This window comes from Lathyrus oleraceus, chromosome 3 (assembly GCF_024323335.1).
Source record: "Lathyrus oleraceus cultivar Zhongwan6 chromosome 3, CAAS_Psat_ZW6_1.0, whole genome shotgun sequence".
In the NCBI taxonomy this organism is placed as follows: Eukaryota; Viridiplantae; Streptophyta; class Magnoliopsida; order Fabales; family Fabaceae; genus Lathyrus; species Lathyrus oleraceus.
In genome coordinates, this window is record NC_066581.1 from 98,907,830 (window position 1) to 98,926,801 (window position 18,972).

General features: G+C 38.0%; 1 non-coding gene across 1 annotated transcript; it reads right to left on the reverse strand.

Annotated features, from left to right (window-relative positions):
• Window positions 1–1,157: 1,157 nt before the first annotated feature.
• Window positions 1,158–1,259, reverse strand: LOC127134126 (small nucleolar RNA R71). Its single transcript, XR_007807894.1, has one exon. It is a non-coding gene; the product is annotated as a small nucleolar RNA R71 (small nucleolar RNA).
• Between the last annotated feature and the right edge of the window lie 17,713 nt (window positions 1,260–18,972).

Consider the following 18,972-nt stretch of genomic DNA (forward strand, 5'->3'; position numbering starts at 1 on the left):
CACAAGATGTTATGTGTGATGTCTTAACATGAGATATCCTATGTACCTACTGGAGTTCAAGAACATGATCATGCAGGATTGTTTTAGAATGTCATACACAAGGTCATGGCATCTAATATGTGTGTACCTGCTGGAGTTTAAATGACAGACATGTTCATGCAGGATTGTTTCAAGATGTCATACACAAGGTCATGACATCTGATATGGTTGTACCTACTGGAAGTTATAAAAGGAATTATGGAATTATGCAGGATTTTTCCAGGATGTCAGACCCGATGTCATGACATCCTGTAAACAGAACATTCAGTATAAATGTCTGGTGTTTTGTGATTGCATAATTAATGGCAATCTATGTATGATTGAAGATCTGATTTGCAGGCGCATTCAATCATTGATTACAACATGATTTACTTATTTTCCAAGGAGATCTAACCAGCTGTCATAAGAAGATTTGATTGGAAAATAGATTTAGGGTTTTCAAGATGTCCAAGCCCAGCTGAAAGCTTCTATAAAAAGGGACTTAGAAAACCTGTTTTACAACACAACCAATACTGAGCGAAATATAGAGAGAGAGCTAGGGTTTGTGTCTATTTAGTCGTGAGACTTGTAAGCCATTCAAGTCTTCTTTTGATGATTGAATTGGACTGATTTGTGGTTGTAATTTGTCACTCTAAAGCTGTTAAGCAAGAGTGTGTGTCTACTTGATCAAAGCTGTGAAGCAAGATCAAGGGTGTGTCTTCTTGATCAAAGCTATGAAGCAAGATCAAGAGTGTGTCTTCTTGATTGAAACTGTGAAGTAAAATCAAGAGTGTGTTATTGAAAAGTGTTGTCTTTTCTCAAGGGATTGTTGTTTAAGATCACATGTGTGATTGTAGGGAAGTGAGTGGGTTCTCATATCTAAGAGTGCTTAGGTAGAAATTGCACGGGTAGAGATTAGGTGAGAAAGACTGTAACTTGTTGAAGTGTACGGAGAGTCTTTGAACTGATTCTATTTTAGTGAATTTCCTTCCTGGCTTGGTAGCCCCCAGATGTAGGTGAGTTGGACCGAACTGGGTTAATAATTGCTTGTGTATCTTGTATTACTATTCTCTATCTTTATTCTATTTGCATTACTCAGATATTAGTGTCGTGACATTACCTTCGACATCTCAAATCTGATACCAGAATTTCAACTAGATTTACTCAAAACCAAGGAGAATCACTTTTTGAAGCTTGGGAGAGATACAAGAGCTATTAAGAGTCTGTCCACACCATGACCTAGAAGAATGGTTGATCGTTCATACCTTCTACAATGGACTCGATTATAACACAAAGATGAGCATCGACACTGCCGCTGGTGGTGCATTGATGAACAAACCTTACCCTGAAGCTTGTGACCTAATTGAGGATATGGCCCAAAACCATTACCAATGGGGAACTGAACGAGCATCAGTAGAGAAAAAGGAGACCCAAGGTGGAATACATGAGATAAGCTCTATGGACATGATGCAGGCGAAAATGGACGCTTTAGCCCTTAAGGTCAAACATATTTCTACAAACACTAACACCGTAGCGGTAGTCCACACAGAGTGTGAACTTTGTGGATCTAAAGGACACAAATCGGCGGAATGTAACCTTTTGAACAACCTGAACACCGACCAAGTGAATTACGCCTAAGGTAACCCATTTTCATACACTTACAACCCTGGATGGAAGAATCACCCGAATTTTTCCTATAAAAACCAGAACCCTATCCAAAATTATGCACCTCAAAGAACACAAGGTTATCAAGCCCAAAAACCAAATCAACCTATGCAAGTTGTACGCCAGAAGTCTAACCTTGAGAAGATCATGGAGAACTTTATATCAGGCCAGACTCAGCAAAATAAAGAATTCCTGAACCAGAACATTCACGTAAACGAACTGATAACGCAATTAGGGACCAAGGTTGATCAGATAATCACTCACAACAAGATGCTTGAAACCCAGATCTCACAAGTAGCACAAAACCAAGCCCCACAAACTACACCTGGAGGACAATTCCCTGGACAACCTTAACTCAACCCTCGAGGGCAAGCTAACGCTATCTCATTACGAAGTGGGACCGCTTACGAAGGGCCTCATAACCCAGCAATGAGCGAGTCGAAAGCTTCTAAAGAAAATATACCTACAAACCAAGGAGAAGAACTAGTGGAACCCGAAAAACAAACCGACCAAGAAGGAGAAGCCAAGGATAAAACTTACAAACCACCACCCCCGTACAAACCACCATCCCCGTACAAACCACCAATCCCATATCCGAAAAGACTTAAACAAACCAAAATTAATAACTAATACCAAAAATTTATAAAAGTAATAGAGAAGCTTCATGTAGAGATTCCTTTCACCGAAGCCATCACCCAAATTCCATCTTACGCCAAATTTCTTAAAGACATCTTAACCAACAAGCGTAGGCTTGATGATCCCAAACCCTTGGAATGCAACTTTATTTCCAAGAATAAACTTGCTAAGAAGGAGAAAGACCCTGGGAGTTTTTCTATACCTTGCATTTTAGGGAGTCATGTGATCGACAAAGCTTTCCTAGACTTAGGCTCTAGTGTGAGTTTAATGCCCTTAGCTGCGTGTAAAAGGTTAAACTTAGGAGAATTACAACCAACTAAGATGTCCCTCCAATTAGCCGATAGATCTGTTAAGTATCCTGTAGGCATATTAGAAGACATCCCCGTTAGGATCAGTTAACTTTATATCCCGACAGACTTTATGGTGATGGATATCAAGGAAGAAGACGATATCCCTATCCTTTTAGGTAGACCATTTTTATCAACAGCCAGAGCTATAATAGATGTTAAAAGAGGAAAATTAACTTTCGAAGTAGGAGATGAGAAGATAGAGTTTATTCTTTCAAAGTTCCCGATGGCGCCAATCATAGGAGACGCATGTTACGCGATTAATATCATAGATGAATGCATAAGGGAATTTGATCAAGAAGGACCTATGATCAAACCATTTTCAAACCCGAATGAAAAGGATGACGAGCTAGAGGAAACAGAACCTCACACTAACGAATGTTTGGATCTTACTCCAGCCCTTTCACCAAACTCTCAAAAACCAGCTCAAGAACTTAAGGAATTGCCCAAGAACCTAAGATATGAGTCTTTGGATAAAGAAATGAACCACCCAGTAATAGTTAGTGCCACCTTAAACCTAGACGAGACAAGCCGACTCTTGAATGTTTTAAGAAGATACTCCTCTGCCTTAGGATATAACATCTTCAATTTAAAACGTATAAGCCCATCCGTGTGTATGCACAGGATCTCGCTAGAGGAGGATTCAAAACCTTCCAGAGAGCATCAGAGAAGGATCAACCCTGTAATGAGTGAGGTGGTAAACAAGGAAGTCCTTAAATTGCTAGAAGCTGGTATAATCTATAAAACCTCTGATAGTAAATGGGTAAGTCCTGTACATGTGGTATCCAAAAAGGGAGGCATCACAGTCGTGCAGAACGAGAAGGGCGAGCATGTAGCTAAACGTATAGAAGGCGGATGACGTATGTGCATAGACTATAGGAAACTCAATAAGGAAACTGGGAAAGACCATTTCCCCCTTCCATTCATAGATCCAATGCTTGAGCGTCTTTCCAGACACTCTTACTTTTCTTATCTGGATGGATATTCTAGATTTTTCCAAATACCCATACACCCCGAGGATCAAGAGAAAACAACCTTCACCTGTCCTTACAAAATGTTTTCTTACAGAAGAATGCCGTTTGGACTCTGTAATGCGTTAGCTACTTTCCAACGTTGTATGATGTCAATCTTCGCAAATTATCTCGACGAAATTATGGAAGTATTTATGGATGATTTCTCGGTATATGGGTTCGACTTTGAGAATTGCCTCATTAATCTTGAGAAAATCCTAGAGAGATGCGTAGAAATTAACCTTGTGTTAAATTGGGAGAAATGCCGCTTTATGGTTAAAGAAGGCATATTGTTAGGACATATAATATCTGAAAGAGGCATTGAGGTCGACAAAGCAAAGATAGAAGTTATAGAAAACCTTAACCCTCCTAAGACAGTTAGAGAAGTCCGAAGTTTTCTTGGACACGCCGGTTTCTACCGACGCTTCATCAAAGACTTCCCTAAAATAACAAAACCCCTGACCAGCCTTCTGATGAAAGACGTTGAATTCATTTTCAATGAAAAATGTATCGAAGCCTTTAATCATTTAAAATAAGCGCTAATTTCAGCACCCATTTTACAAACTCCGGATTGGACTCAACCCTTTGAAATAATGTGTGATGCTAGCGATTTCGCTATAGGAGCTGTTTTAGGACAAAGAAAAGATAAGAAAATACATGTAATATATTACGCTAGTAAAACCCTAGATGCCGCTCAACTAAATTATACAACAACAGAGAAGGAACTCCTAGTTGTAGTTTTTGCAATTGATAAATTTAGGTCTTATCTTATCGGATCTAAGATTATAGTCTATACAGACCATGCAACTATCCGTTACCTTCGTAGCAAAAAGGATGCGAAACCTAGGTTACTCATATGGATCCTTTTGCTACAAGAGTTTGACTTAGATATTCGAGACAAAAAAGGAACAGAAAACGTAGTTGCTGACCATCTTTCCAGACTAGAGCATTTGAAGCCAGACCGTTTACCTATAAATGATGATTTCACCTATGACAGATTGATAGCCAAGTTAGATACCGTTCCCCTTGAACCTGATAGAGACAACTTTGGGACATTTTCAAAAATTAGCAGAGTACCATGGTACGCTGATTTTGTGAATTATCTAGGCGCTGATATCATACCACCTGACCTCAATTATCAACAAAAGAAGAAGTTCTTTAAAGACGTAAGACATTTCTATTGGGACGAACCACTCCTTTCCAAAAGAGGAACAGATAACATCTTTCGATGTTGCGTCCCGGAAGAAGAAGTTAGAAATATCATAGAGCATTGTCACTCTTCACCTTATGGTGGACATTCAAGCACATCCAAGACATACGCTAAGATCCTCCAAGCTGGTCTTTATTGGACAACACTATGGCGTGATGTCCATACTTATATTGTCCAATGTGACCGGTGCCAGCGTGCTGTAAACATCTCAAGACGCGACAAAATACCTTTGAAGAACATCTAAGAAGTGGAATTATTTGATGTTTGGGGTATTGATTTCATGGGACCTTTTCCATCTTCGATGGGAAACAAGTATATTTTGGTAACCGTAGACTATGTGTCCAAATGGATAGAAGCTATAGCCGCACCCAGCAACGACACAAGAGTAGTCATTAAGATGTTTAAAAATAATATTTTCCCCAGATTTGGAGTGCCACGACTTGTCATAAGTGATGGTGGATCACATTTTATATCCAGGATATTCGATAAACTCTTAAGAAAGTATGGAGTAAAACACAAAGTAGCAACACCATATCATCCCCAGACTAATGGTCAAGTGGAAGTATCTAACAGAGAGATTAAGCAAATCTTGGAAAAAACTGTTTTAATATCCAGAAAAGATTGGTCTAAAAAGCTAACAGAAGCCTTGTGGGCTTACAGAACTGCTTACAAAACCCCTATTGGAACTACACCATACCAGTTAGTCTATGGAAAGTCATGCCACTTACCTTTTGAACTTAAGCACAAAGCATATTGGGCCATAAAGACCCTGAATTTGGATTACCTAGCATCTGGAGAGAAGCAAATCCTCGATATCCACAAATTGGAGGAACTCCTCCAGAACGCTTACGAGAATGCAATTATATACAAAGAAAGAACCAAAGCATGGCATGACAGAAGGATTGTGAAAAATGACTTTAATATAGGCGACTCTGTTCTCCTTTTCAATTCCAGATTACGACTTTTTCCAGGTAAGTTGCGTTCGAGATAGACAGGCCCCTTTAAGGTTTCCAAAATCCTAAAATCTGGAGCAGTTGAAATCCGGAACAATTTCTGTGATCCGTTTGTGGTAAATGGACAAAGACTGGAGCAATATCAAGGAGGTGACATCCCCACAGAATGCCCTGGCCATACTCTGATCGACCCTCCGATTCCTACCTCTGATATATAAAGTTCGAATCGTCAAGCTAACGACGTTAAACAAGCGCTGCATGGGAGGCAACCCATGATTTCTTTTCCTTTGCTTTACTTTTACTATTTCAATTTATATTTTCATTTGTTATATATATATATATATATATATATATATATATATATATATATATATATATATATATATATATATATATATATATATGTATGTATGTATTTATTTATTTATGTTTATACTAACATTTACAATATTTGCGATTTCAGGTGTCCTCTATTTTTAACCTAACTTTTCAGGATGGAGAATTTCGACACTATGCCAGTGATCTTTCGTGACCCAGTACAGGAGCAACGCTACTCAATACTTTTCCAGCGTCCAATGCTGCCCACCAGATATCCTGATTCAAGCTGCATGGAAGCATTAGACATTGAGCCTAGTGTCAGGCATTTGTGCAATCAGTTGCAATGGGATGAGTATACTATGCGATGCATGTGACTTACAGGAACCTCACTTTAGAGTTCTTGAGCTCGCTGAACTACGTGCCCTATGTTGGTCACGCTAGTGATGGTGGCTACATTAATTTCAGGTTGTTTGGGACAGAGTACACTTTCAACCATAAGCGTCTCAGTGACTTGCTTGGATTTTAGACTACTTATGATGCCTCATCTGAGCTCCCCATGAGCTATTTCTTGAGTAGAGACGTTGAGAAGTTCTGGAGTGACATTACATGATGAGGTAGCCCTGACCCTTCCATCCAAATCTCTAACAAGATCCATAATCATGCTTTCAGATATTTTCAGATGATTATTTCCCACACCTTCCTGGGGAAGAGTGACACTGATACACATGTAAGTGCTGAAGAGATTTTCTTCATGTACTGTACCACTCAGTCATGCCCAGTAGATTGCGGAGCTTTTCTGATCGAGAGTCTCTATCTTAATGCTCGCTCCGCTGTGAGCCCTATACATGTTGGAAGCACGGTGACTCATATAGCCTCCGCCCTAGGATTTGATAGAAGGCTTTTTCACCTAACATCTTACTGCAACTATACTTTGATGGATATTGACTTCTGTCTAGATCGTGGCCTCGTGAGGAGATCTTCCTTCCACCCGGATCAATACAGGCTCTTGATCGAGGGTGAGACTATCCACTATTTTACTTTACCAGACCCTCAGGTAACTTGTGTTTATGATCAGGCCAACTGGGCCTATGCCATAGAAGGCCAAGGCGAGACAGTAGATGAGCAGAGAATCCCACCTGAAGCAGAGCATCATCCGTCACCTACCAGAATCAAAGTCCTCACCAATAATACAAATATTCAGAGTCCAAGAATGCATTCTGAGCTTGTTAAGCTTCGTATGGAGATAGGCTCCGCCAAGAGCTCGCTGGCGTTGCTTTGCAGGTCGAAGTGTCAGATGCCACACATGCCACTGAAGCCGATATACTGAACAATGAGATCGCCGACCTTCAACACTAAATCGCAGAGCTTCGAGGATACGAAGTCGAGGAGACTCCATTGTTCCCTGAGCATTGATGATATCACCGACCGAGAGATGCCGTTTGATTTACCTATTTCCCATTATTTATTATTTATGCTTGTTTTTATTGTTCCTTTTGAGTTTATGCTTGCTTTTTCTTTTCTAGGATCTCTGGACCCGTGACTTATTACTAACTATTCATATATATATATATATATATATATATATATATATATATATATATATATATATATATATATATATATATATATATATATATATTTGCTATATTATTATTATTATTATGTTTTCACTTCCATTTTATTCTACTTTACTATTTTATTTTATTTTTGTCAAGCATAATAAAAAACAGCATCCCTAATAAAGACAAAAGTTGTGGCCCAAGAAGCAATGAACAAATCCGGCCCAAATACCAATTCCGAAGCCATGGCGGGCGCCATAAGCCTCATGGCGGGCGCCATGTGGTCTGAACATTTAACGGGACAGAATCCCTAATTTCACCATTTGCACCTTCTTCTTCTGACCATTTTGCAGGTACCGCTCCGGGTTTTTACATCACTAAGGAGATGTGGCGCGAGCACCTGACTCGAGAGGAAAGGCGTGACGCCCTTCTGAATACCATAAACCAACAATTGACAGATAATATGAGTTTTATGGTAGCCTCCCAGCAGCGTAGTGAGCAAGCATATCGGACTATCACTGAGTCCTTACTTGCGATCACTAATGAGCAACATCGCCAGCGACAGGCTACTAAGCGTCACTTTGCACTCATCGGGGCCAACCAGGGGTCTCTCTTAGGTCGCTCTAGGCAGCTATAAGAAGGACTTAGTACTCGTAGCAGGCGTCGTCGACCCAGGCATCCTGACCAGGAAGGTGACGATACCAATGATCACCCATAGTTCTCTCTCTCTCTCTCTCTCTCTCTCTCTCTCTCTCTCTTCCAGGTTACTCCTACCCTATCTCATATCGAGACATTGAGGACAATTTTTGGTTTAAGTGTGGGAGGAGATTTTTATCGCTTTCTTTTATTTTTAGTATATTTTGTGTGTTTTAGTTGTTTGCTTTTTCTTTCAATAAATAACATGTGTTTGACGAGTCATCTGTGTAGTGTATCCGTACTTCTCCCATTTCTTTAACCTTACTGTAAGACCCTAATTTTGACCCTAAGATGCCTCATGCAATTTCATCATAAGCATTAGCATTGGGATCATGCCTTGGCATCCTCCTTACCCCTCTTTCATTGGGTTTGTTTTGGGAGAGATCACCAAGCACTTTGTGATTATATCATACTTGTATTTTATCATTTCACTAACCAAAATACCAAAAATATGTCTTTGCATTTGTCTAACTCTTTTATAGGTAGGGCATTGATCTCATTTGATTCATCAAGTCCACATCTAGGGCTTGAGACCCTCATGAACAAAAAGCACAACCAAGAATTGATTCAAGAATGGTTATAAGCATCATATATGAGTTCTATTGATTCCTACATGTTATATTGATCAAGTTTTCTTCAAGAGTTTGAGGGTGATTTGCCTTGGAAACCCTAGTTTGACGGGGTATCTTGAGTAACTTCTCCAACAAGTTATCTCACCAATTGATCAAATTTCTCAAGGGACACTTCAAAATTAATCATCTTATGCATATATGATATACCATGAGCCAAGAAAGTCAATAGAATTGGAAATTAGCAAGTTGGTTGATGGTGGTTGGCCAAATGAATTCATCTGATCAAAACTGGGTCTCCCTAGATCCTATCTCCTACAATTTTCACCATATGAAAATGATTCCAATAGAAAACTTATTATAAATGACATTCCAAACAACTTTCATGTTGAGACCTAGAGCTAGTTTTTCTTGGAAAATCATTTTCTATGTTGAAACATTATAGGTCATTTTGTCTAAACCCTAATTTGAAAGTCAACTTCCCAAGGCCATAACTTGCTCAATTTTTATGAGATGAAAGATTTACAAGTTGAACAATCAAATTAAATGTGCCCACTTCAAATTTGATGTTTGGAGTGGGAGCTAATTCAACTTTTTTGAGCATGTGATATGAGGCTACATTATAGGTCACTTTTGACCTATACCATTGATCAAGTGATTTTTCCAAACTTAAAAAATGCATAACTCTATCATTTCAAATCCAAATGACATGAAATTGGTTACCATTATTAAGGTCTTTGAGATATCTACAACTTTTATGAAGACACTTTTCTCATTTGAAGCTCATATAAAAAGTTAAGCAAGGTGGAATATTGAGACATATGGCTTGACACTTAGAAAAATTTTGATATGTCAAAAATTTCCAAACTTCCACCTCAAATTTCTCCAAGTTCCAAGCTCCAAATGAAAAAGTGTTGAACATAAAAGTTGTTCCTCTTGATATCACCTTTCCAAAAAGCTCAAATTCATTCATTTTGGATGAAAAATGCATAGGCTGCGCATGGCTTAAACATGCTGATATCATTTGGCATGGATCAAACTTCAAACATCAATGTACATTTGCCTTGCAATCCAAGCTTACTTCAGAGCATCTGATCTTCAACTTTGGACCTCTAGCAATCATTTCATGGGCCTATGCACGCCCATGCACCATTACATCATCATTTGCCAAAATTGGAAAGTGAATGTGAGTTTGCGAATATCACATGATTCAGCTATAAATTGAGCTTCAATTGCTCAGAAATTCACACACAATCGCGCCAGCTTTAATCCCCCATTTCAAACCCTCAATTCTCAAAGGATAAGCCTGATAAATTCTCTTGAATTTGAGCTTGAATCTCCACTGTTTTGGAATTCAATTCTCCAGGAATCCATTGCTTCTAAACCATTCAATCTTTCTCCTGCAAGCAAGTGGAGTGAGTCTAAGCATAAGCAAGATCAAGATCCATCGAATCCAAACCTACATTGAAGGTAATTTTCAGAAATTTTAAACTCTTCGATCCTCTCAAATTCTTGCTCAATTCTATTGATTCTTTGGTTGTCTGAAGTCCTACCAATGTAGGCAAGAAGATTGAGTTGCTTTGAGGTCAAATCGAAGCAACTGAGTTCATGTACCTCAAATTTCAACTCCACATATCTCTCAATATACTTGGAGTTTGAAAGAATGGAGGTCAGATTCGAGCTCAGTGCCATTTTTTCTTTAAGATCATGTCCTTGTTTTTCATTATGGTGATGGTTTATGGTGGACCAGTCTGGTGAGGTCCACCTGGGAAGATGACCGGAGCTCTGGCTCTGGCGATGACTTGGCAAGGCTGAGAACCATAGGATCCATATGTTTTGTTTTAATCTTGTACGTTGGTGTTGATTACCATATTCGCCACACGCTGACTAAGGTCCATGGTGGAATGCGCGCTAGGGACCATCAAATTTGCCACCTCAATTAATGAGGGAGATCTGATGGTCCACGTATTTTTAATTTTCTGAATTTTTGTTTTATTTGCATTTTCTTCAATAATTCATATTAAATTTAACATTGATCCAAAAAATATGGGACTTTCACCAAAAAGTTTCAAATATTTTTCTCTTTCATATTCTGAATTAAAATTATTTTTTGGATCATTATTAATATTTTTCATGAATTAATTGATTTTTCATTTGTTTTTAATTGTTTAAAAATATTTTTAAATGTCAAAAAATTATGAATTTTTTTCTCCAAGGTCCTTTGACCTTGTTTGACCTATGATAAATCTCATGGCCATTTCTTTGGTGTTTTGATGAGATTTTAGGAATTGGACAAAACGTATTTGATTTAAATACATTATTTTATTATTTTTAATTGAATAAATGCCAATTAAATTTTGTTGACCATTTGTATTGACTTGTATGAGTTTGCTTATTGTTGTTGGGCCTTGGTCAAGATTGATTTGAATTTGTCAAGTTAATATCATTGGATTTAGGGGAATTATGGAATGTACATTCCATCTCCCAAAATGAATGAATGATATTAATTTAATAAAAGTCCTCCTTTGACCAATTTGTGATCTCATTCATCCCCTTCCCACTTCATCTCATTCCTATTCTTAATTCATTCATTCCATTTGGCCTATGATATCTCAAAGTCCTAATGCTAGTTGATTGAAAAATTGACATGAGTATGGATGAGATTAGGCCACACCTTTTGCATATTATTTTTGTGTGTGGTATGTTTCATGAGCATAGTCCATTATACTATGTCTCTAACATGCATTAACACCAAATTCTATTGCCCGAGCTCAAATAGTTGTGACTTCTACATAAGTCCAATTACGATTGCTTAACATAGCGCTAAATTTGTGACAATAAAGGCATAAGCATTCTAGTTAGTGAGATTGTAAGTCTCCCCTCTTTCATGGTATTGTGTGGAAACTTGGCCTTCTTTACTTCCTTTGGAAGATGTTTTGGTTCAAGGATCCACGCTTGTGATAAGTGGGTTGAGTGTTCTCCAAATAATGTCTTGAAATGAAAAGCAAAACAAAACTAACTTCTAACCTACTAACTACTAATTTTAATTTCAAGCATTTACTTTAATGCAATTTACTTTTAGCACTTTATTTCATTTTCCATTGTTCATATCATTCTAATTGTTTATGTTAATGTAATTTTCACTTTGTCCATTTGGACCATATTGTGTGATATTTTTTGTTTGTATATACTTTGTTTGTTTGTATGGTCTTTGACCATGAATGTACATAATAATCATAAAAACCCTAAAAAACTTTTGAGTGAACTGTTGGTTTGATCTTGAGCGAAGGACTTAGAATCTAGGCAACTTCCCTAAGCTAAAGGACTTGGCCAATGCCAACTTGTTGAAGAACCAAGTGCTTGTAATTTGAACTTCATCTGATACATCTTTGAAGATCTCTCTAAGATTCATCTGCAACATGATCATTGTGAAGCTGTTATTTTGAACCTGTGACTTGTGGAATTCATCTGTTACATGGGTTATTTCTGAAGAAGATCATGGAATGGATAAGCTTGGATGAGGACATCTTTATTTGATGACTTGCTCTTCAAGATAATATAATTGTGCATTTCTATGTTGCTTAATCCTAAAAGTCCAAGGGAATTCTGGGTTTCTATTGACATACTTGTCTATTGGATTGCTACCCATTTGGTCAGATCTTTTCAACTCTAAACTTTTAATTTTGTGCATAGGATAGTCTCTTCATCTCTTCCCCATTTCTTTAATTTCAAAATATCTCCCTCCATTTTCAAAATCTTCTTTGTGTGAACTACATTTGTTCTAAACTTTGACCACTTTTACAAAAAGATAGAAACTTTGGCCTTATGCCATTGCATTTTCAAACTTATTTTCTTAAATCAAACTTGTAAATAAACTTAACTATACTTGACTTAAACTTTCAAAAAGCCAAAAAGAACTCACTCATTCAAACCATTTTAGGCCTTTGTGCCTTTCAAACTTAAATTTTGTTAAAATTAACACACTCATTTTGAAATTTGTATCACGAACTACGAGGTTTTGATCCCTCATTTTTATGTTGGTACGTAGGCACAAGACCGAAGGTCTTGTCAAACACAAAAGTATAATTAATGAATTCTTTTCTCATCCACCCCCATTCTATTTGTTTGTAAACATCACTTTGTATAAAATACATATGCACACAAAAAGGGCTCCCTAAAGGTACCTAGGACACTTTGGGTGCTAACACCTTCCCTCTGTGTAACCAACCCCCTTACCTGTGATCTCTGACTTTTATTAGTTTTTATTTTAAAACTTCTTACTTTTGGGTTTTGTTCGTAATTTTTCCCTTTTCCCTTGGAAACAATAAAAGCGCGGTGGCGACTCTTGTTAATTGATCTCTAGCTTGTCAATAGCTTGTTGATCATGAATTTCCCGCTACACTTACCATTTTTTTTTGTAAGCAAAGAAAACAGTGTATCTTGAATACTCAGGCTATAAGACAGGTTTATGACGGGATGTAAAAGACTTGGGAAAACTTTTTCTAAAAATCGATATTGTCTTAACACCATAGGTTTCATGATTATAAGAGTTGATCCTGATACCCTATATGCTGTGGCCCTAATTTTTGTTCCAAATAAGTCCTTAAATAGTTTATCCTTACAGTCAGCTCCGACTTAAGCATGCTCTACGTAGGGGACAGATGAAAATAAGTGAATGATCACAAAAATTCCCGCTTTGTTCTCTAGTTGTATGAAAATATGGGCTAGGTTAATCTCACACGGTCATTTAACCCAGCAAAATAAAGACATTTGCGAAACATGCAGAAGAAAAATAAAAATAAAAAATATAATAATATGCCTATTGTTGGTTAGTTCAGAGGTATCTGGTGCTGAACTTGGTAGGGTGGATTACAATCCAATCCCCCACAACTACAAATTGGGTTAAATAAAGGGGTTACACTAACTTATGTACTAGAGCCCCATGCTTAAGATCATAATCACTAACCGGTCACCTTACTATGAGTACGTACGGATAACAAGCTTAATGTGATTGCACCTGAATGAAAAGGACTTGAAGAAGATGAAAAGAAGGCCTAGGTATGGTGGGGTGATGTGGATTGATTTGTATAGGAACGAAGCCTATGACCGCATTTGCGGGAAGTGTCACTAGAATATCCTTAGCTCGATTTGTTAGTACCTATCAATACATTCCTTGAATGAGCTTATAAGCCTTTTTACCTTGAATTAACTCTGGTTGATACTGTTTTTCTTGCATGAGCTATAAAGAGTTTTGATTGAGGACAAGCAAAGGTTTAAGTGTGGGAGAATTTGATCACACTGAATCACACCGTATTTTTGACTCGGATTTCACATGTTTATTAGGTCTTTATTATCATTTTGCTTGTGTTATGCTCTCTTTTATATTGTTTTCAGACATTTAGCTCTTTCGAGACCTTCTAAGAAGAAACGAAGCAAAAAGACCAAAAATTAGGGTTTTTCGGCAAATATTGTACACATGGCGTTATGCATGGCGGCCACTATAGGAGAAGCCATGACACATCAGCCCTCAACCAGGAGGAAACCGCCACGATCCCATGAACTTTCCCATTCACACACATGGCGGGCGCCATGAAGGGGTGGCGGGCGCCACCTTTGCATTTCACGTTCCCACTAAGGAGAAGTTGAAGGGCATCATGGTCTTTGCATGCTGCTGAGTTCCTCTATAAATAGGTCGTTCTAGTTCATTTCCAAATGATCCAACTTAGTTTACAACACTAAGACTATATTATCATCTGTAAAAGCGGTAACCCGTCACATCGAGGGGTTATCGCGCCATAGTGTAATTAAGTTGGAGCACTTTGATTTTACTGTCGTCTTTATCTTCAAAGTCAAAGGTTTATCTTCCTTGTACCAGATTTAAAGCCTCCGTTTGAAGAAGGTTCTAATTTAATCGCTTTTATTTATTTTACTTGTCATGCTTTACTTTATTTTATTACTTGTCATGCTTTACTTTATTTAATTTCTTGCCACGCTTTACTTTATTTAATTCCTTGTCATTGTCTTTATTTTATTTAAACTTCCCGCCATTATCTTTACTGCTCATTTTAATTGTTCTACACGCTTTACTTGTTTTTCACGCCTTACATTCTTAACTTCTTTTCATCATGTTCAACATCGTTGTATTTGTTTGTATTACCATGTTTGGCTAAATCTTTCAAAGGTTAGAATGTAAGGATCGCGGTTAAAAAGATGTTTCACATATTGCATATGTAGAAATGCTTTAAAGGCTGTTTTGATTTTTAATTCGAGTTTTCTGAAACAAACTTGGTTAGTTTTAACTACTCAAGGAGTGCGAAAGCATCCTGGCTTAGTTAACTAGTAATTTTTATCACTTTAAGGAAAAACGACTTTTGAAACTATTTTCGGACATGTTGATAGATTTAAAATCAGGAAACTTCTTAGGTAAACTTTCCAAATCAAAATTACTTTTCAACTAAGTTTTCGAGTCTTATTTCTTAAAAATAAGTTTACTACTTTAGCATTCCGCGCACCTTTTATAAGTGACAATAAAAGATCTTAATTTAAGGGTAAACTCGGTTCTCAATACGCGAAAGCGACAGTTCCTGTTAAATGGATTCTTTTCAAGAGTAGAAAATATTGCCCCATAAGTAGTTCTATTTAGACAATTGAAACATCGTTTAACTGACGTGAATTACATTCAAGCCTATCTTTATCTGCACTATATTTTCCTTTATTTACTGTTATTTTGCGCCATCAATATTTCTTTTCTACCACCTTAGATAAACATCGTAACAACAGAAATCGATAGATTGACGATTTGGTCTCTGTGGGATCAATATTCTTTTATATTACTCTGACGTGATTCGTGCACTTGCGAATAGAGTGATCACAGCCGAAGCTAATGCGCAACAAGTTTTCTCAAGCATAGGACACCGAGTCTCACAGTCGGTGAACTTCTTATTGAGGTAGTAAATTGCAAATTCTTTCTTTCCAGTCTCATCTTGTTGACCAAGAACATAACCCATACTATCTTCAAGCATAGTCAAATACATGATCAACGGTCTTTCTTCAACAGGTGGAGACAAAATCGGAGGTTCAAGCAAATATTCTTTAATACTGTCAAAAGCTTTCTGGAAGTCTTCGGTCCAATCACAAGACTGATCTTTCCGAAGAAGCTTGAATATAGACGCACATGTGGTAGTCATGTGTAAAATGAATCTGGAGATATAATTCAAGCGGCCGAGAAAACCTCTGACTTGCTTCTCAGTTTTGGGCGTAGGCATCTCTTGTATTGCTTTGACCTTGGCAGGATCAACTTCAATACCCTTCTCGCTGACAATAAAGCCCAACAACTTAACAGAACGAACACCAAAAGTACACTTATTGGGATTCAAGCGGAGTGTATATTTCCTCAAACGCTGGAATAGCTTCAACAAATGTTCAACATGTTCCTCTTCATCAATCGATTTAGCAATCATGTCATCGACATAAACTTCAATCTCTTTATGCATCATATCATGATAAAGAGTAGTCATTGCTCTTTGGTAAGTTACACCAGCATTCTTTAAACCAAAAGGCATCACTCTATAACAGAATGTTCCCCAAGGTGTAATGAATGTGGTCTTCTCCATATCTTCGGGTGCCATCTTGATCTAATTATATTCGGAAAATCCATCCCTAAATGAACACACATGCGGACTTTTCCATCTTTCTTTGGCACAAGCACAATATTGGCCACCCATTGCGGATACTCAGTGGTTACAAGGAAACCGATGTCAATCTGCTTCTGCACTTCCTCTTTGATCTTCACATCCATATTAGGATGCGTTCTTCTCAACTTCTGTTTGACTGGCGGGAATTTTGGCTTCAACGGCAATCTATGCTCCACAATCTCAGAATCCAAACCAGGCATGTCTTGATAGGACCAAGCAAACACATCTGAATACTCTCGAAGAAGATCAATCAACCCCTTCTTGACATCTGAACACAGTCGAGACCCAATCTTGACTTCCTTCACATCATCCTCGGAACCCAAGTTGACTAGCTCAATCCTCTCTTCGAACAACTGAATGGTCTTTTCATCTTGCTCAAGAAGACGAGATAATTCATCACTCACTTCTTCATCACTTTCCTCCTCGGCCTCAAACATAGGGAATTCAAAATTTGGAGAAGGAGAAGGATCATTGTATTCAATGGGGTTAGAAACCAACCTGCATAATGATTTGATATTGTGACCAAATATTAAGCAGATGGACAATTATATTGTTTATTTATGTTTTTTTATGATTACCATTTTCAGAATAAAGCAAAAAGTAAAAACAAAACATCATAGATGTGGATGAATATAATTAATTTTATTAATGATCAATTTGAAAATGCCCAACAATGTTCACTTCTCCCTTAGGCATAGGAGAAGGATTTTAAAAACATATAAAAGCAAATACTTAGATCGATGCAAAATAACAGGAATATCAACAGCAGTCCAATTGCAAGCCTTTCCATGCGTCACAAAATTGGTGCAGTCTTCCTCTTCGTCATCCTCTATCACAGCAGCTAAGTGTTGTTCATTGCATTGAATGAACCCTCCGCTATGGAAGCTAAGTTGCATATCTTCAGGTCTTACGGCTGATGAACCTTTCTGGAACCCCAAACCGTTCTGCCTTTGTTGTCGGAGACCTCTACCATGCGCCCCCACTGATCAACATTGCCTTCTTCCACAATCTTCTTAGCATCTTTCAACGAGGACATAGGTGCCCCAACTCTTTTTTCAGTAGCAATAGACAAGGCTTGGAACGGATTTCCGACCTCATCCTCAACTTCAACATAAGATAAATATGACAAGTGGCTAACCAACAACGCTTTCTCCCCACCAACAATCACAAGCTTTCCATTCTTCATAAATTTGAGTTTCTGGTGCAATGTGGAGGTAACAGCTCCTGCCTCATGGATCCATGGCCTTCCCAACAAGCAACTGTAGGCTAGGTGGATATCCATTACTTGAAAAGTAATTTGAAAATCATTCGGACCTATCTTAATTGGAAGGTCCACTTCACCAATAATCATTTTGTGCAAACCGTCAAAGGCCTTAATGATTACACCGCTATACCTCATAGGAGCTCCTTGGTATGATAGCTTTGACAGAGTTGACTTTTGCAACACATTCAGTGACGACCCGGTGTCAACAAGCACATTCGACAAAGTATCATCTTTGCAATTTATAGAAATGTGCAAAGCCAGATTATGATTTCTGCCCTCCTCGAGGAGTTCTCCATCACAGAAACTACGATTATTGTAAGAAGTGATGTTAGCCACGATATGATCGAATTGATCCACTGTAACATCATGTTCTACAAAAGCTTGTTCCAAAACTCTCTGTAGTGCTTCTCTGTGCGCTACATAATTCATGAGCAGAGACAACACTGAGATTTTTGAGGGGGTTTGGAGCAGCTGCTCCACCATATTGAACTCACTCCTTTTGATCAACCGAAGCACCTTATCATCATTGTTAGCTTTCAAATCGTTGGATTCACCAGACTTACCCTTTGAAACACCAACTGGATCTACAACAAGCACTTCCACCTTATTACTCACAACTAATTCTTCCTTATCCTTTGGGAACACCGACCCAAACACACGACCGCTGCGGGTAACCTTGGTAACATCAACAATGCTCACCACAGAGCTAGTCGTAGGTAATGGGACCTCTTGACCACCTTCTATCATTGTAGCATTATACTGGTACGGCACAACTTTATCAGATGAATACGGGACTGGGCCCACTAACCCTATAACCAACGGCGATGCTGATCTATTGCTGCCATTGTTACTCTTGTTGTTGTCGTACTGGATTACCAATCTCTCTGGATGCTTGAAAATGGGTACTATGACATTTACATCATCATCTACATGACGAGATTGAACAATCTGAATCATGCCTTCATCCATCAGTCGTTGGATGTCCCTTTTCACAACTTCACAACCCCTCGAGTTAATACTATAGATAACACAA